Genomic DNA, 2,500 nt, shown 5'->3' on the forward strand with positions numbered 1-2,500 from the left:
TATTTCTACCTCTGCTCTGGGCTCGTTGTGTTGGGTCTGGCTGGTGTCGGCGAGACTCAGCTGGGAGGGGTTAGGCAGGATGGATGTGTGTGTGATGTGACTGTGTGCTGTTGGGTTGAGTTGTGTGTTAGTGTGTGTGTGTCCTGTTGGGTTGAGTTGTGAGGTAGTGTGTGTGTGTGCTGTTGGGTTGAGTTGTGTGATAGTGTGTGTGTGTGGTGCGTGGTTGGGTTGTGTGTCAGTGTGTGTGTGTGGTGTTGTGTTGGGTTGTACGTTACTGTGTGTGTGTGTTGTTGGGTTGAGTTGTGTGTTAGTGTGTGTGTGTGGTGTTTGGTTGGGTTGTACGTTACTGTGTGTGTGTGCTGTTGGGTTGAGTTGTGTGTTAGTTTGTGTGTGTGGTGTTGGGTTAGTGTGTGTGTGTGGTGTTTGGTTGGGTTGTGTTTTAGTGTGTGTTTGTGTGTGCAGTGTTGGGTTGGGTTGTGTGTTAGTGTGTGTTTGTGGTGTTGGGTTGGGTTGTGTGTAAGTGTGTGGTGTTGGATTGGCTTGTGTGTTAGTGTGTGTGTGTGGTGTTTGGTTAGGTTGTGTGTTAGTGTGTGTTTGTGGTGTTGGGTTGAGTTGTGTGTTAGTGTGTGTTTGTGGTGTTTGGTTGAGTTGAGTGTTAGTGTGTGTGTTTGGTTTTGGGTTGGGTTGAGTGTTAGTGTGTGTATGTGGTGTTTGGTTGAGTTGAGTGTTAGTGTGTGTGTGAGAAGTTGGGTTGAGTTGAGTGTTAATGTGTGGTGTTGGGTTGGGTTGTGTGTTAGTGTGTGTGTGCGGTGTTGGGTTGGGTTGTGTGCTAGTGTGTGTGTGTGGTGTTGGGTTGGGTTGTGTGTAAGTGTGTGTGTGTGGTGTTGGGTTGAGTTGTGTGTTAGTTTGTGTGTGTGGTGTTGGATTTGTATTAGGGATGTTCTGAGTTAAGTCATGTTGACTTGTATGTAGATTTTTCTGGAGTTGGTTGGTTGGATCTTGAGTGATGTCTTGTTGTGATTGGTTGTGTTGGGTCATGTTGTCTTGTGATTGGTTGTGTTGTGTCATGTTGTCTTGTGATTGGTTGAGTTGGGTCATGTTGTCTTGTGATTGGTTGTGTTGGGTCATGTTGTCTTGTGATTGGTTGAGTTGGGTCATGTTGTCTGGTGATTGGTTGAGTTGGGTCAAGTTGTCTTGTGATTGGTTGTGTTGGGTCATGTTGTCTTGTGATTGGTTGTGTTGGGTCATGTTGTCTTTTGATTGGTTTGGTTGTGTCATGTTGTCTTGTGATTGGTTGAGTTGGGTCATGTTGTCTTGTGATTGGTTGTGCTGGGTCATGTGATGTTTGTGTTTGAGCTCCTCCATCCAGCGTCTGACTTCCCCCACCCTCCTGCCCCCCTCTGTCAGGCGCTGAGCGGCCTGTAGGGCGTGCCCCACCATTGCCTCCATCCTCTGGAGGAAGTCCAGCAGCACGTCTGCAGCCACGTGGGAGACTACACCCACTCTCCCATCCACCGCAGTAGCCACACCCACTCTTCCATCCACTGCAGTAGCCCCACCCACCCCGCTCTGCTCAATGGCCAAGGCTGCGGCTTTTGGCCATCCTGCTTTTTGTAAAGTTTGAGTTCCTCTCTCTGGAGTTTGAGTTTGTAAAGTTTGAGTCTGTAAAGTTTGAGTTCCCTTCTCTAGAGTTTGAGTTTGTAAAGTTTGAGTCTGTAAAGTTTGAGTTCCTTTCTCTGGAGTTTGAGACTGTAAAGTTTGAGTCTGTAAAGTTTGAGTTCCTGTCTCTGGAGTTTGAGTCTGTAAAGTTTGAGTTCCTGTCTCTGAAGTTTGCGTTCCTGTCTCTGGAGTTTGAGTCTGTAAAGTTGAAGTTCCTGTCTCTGAAGTTTGAGTTCCTGTCTCTGGAGTTTGAGTCTGTAAAGTTTGAGTTCCTTTCTCTGGAGTTTGAGACTGTAAAGTTTGAGTCTGTAAAGTTTGAGTTCCTGTCTCTGGAGTTTGAGTCTGTAAAGTTTGAGTTCCTGTCTCTGAAGTTTGAGTTCCTGTCTCTGGAGTTTGAGTCTGTAAAGTTGAAGTTCCTGTCTCTGAAGTTTGAGTTCCTGGCTCTGGAGTTTGAGTCTGTAAAGTTTGAGTTCCTGTCTCGGGAGTTTGAGTTTGTAAAGTTTGAGTATGTAAAGTTTGAGTTCCTTTCTCTGGAGTTTGAGACTGTAAAGTTTGAGTCTGTAAAGTTTGAGTTCCTGTCTCTGGAGTTTGAGTCTGTAAAGTTTGAGTTCCTGTCTCTGAAGTTTGAGTTCCTGTCTCTGGACTTTGAGTCTGTAAAGTTGAAGTTCCTGTCTCTGAAGTTTGAGTTCCTGTCTCTGGAGTTTGAGTCTGTAAAGTTTGAGTTCCTGTCTCTGGAGTTTGAGTCTGTAAAGTTTGAGTCTTTAAAGTCTGTAGCGTTTGAGCTCCTGGAGTTGCGTCTGTGTGCGCGGTCTGACTTCCTTGGCTTGGGATGTCAGTGTGG

This window comes from Sprattus sprattus (assembly GCF_963457725.1).
Source record: "Sprattus sprattus genome assembly, chromosome: 6".
NCBI classification, from domain to species: Eukaryota; Metazoa; Chordata; class Actinopteri; order Clupeiformes; family Clupeidae; genus Sprattus; species Sprattus sprattus.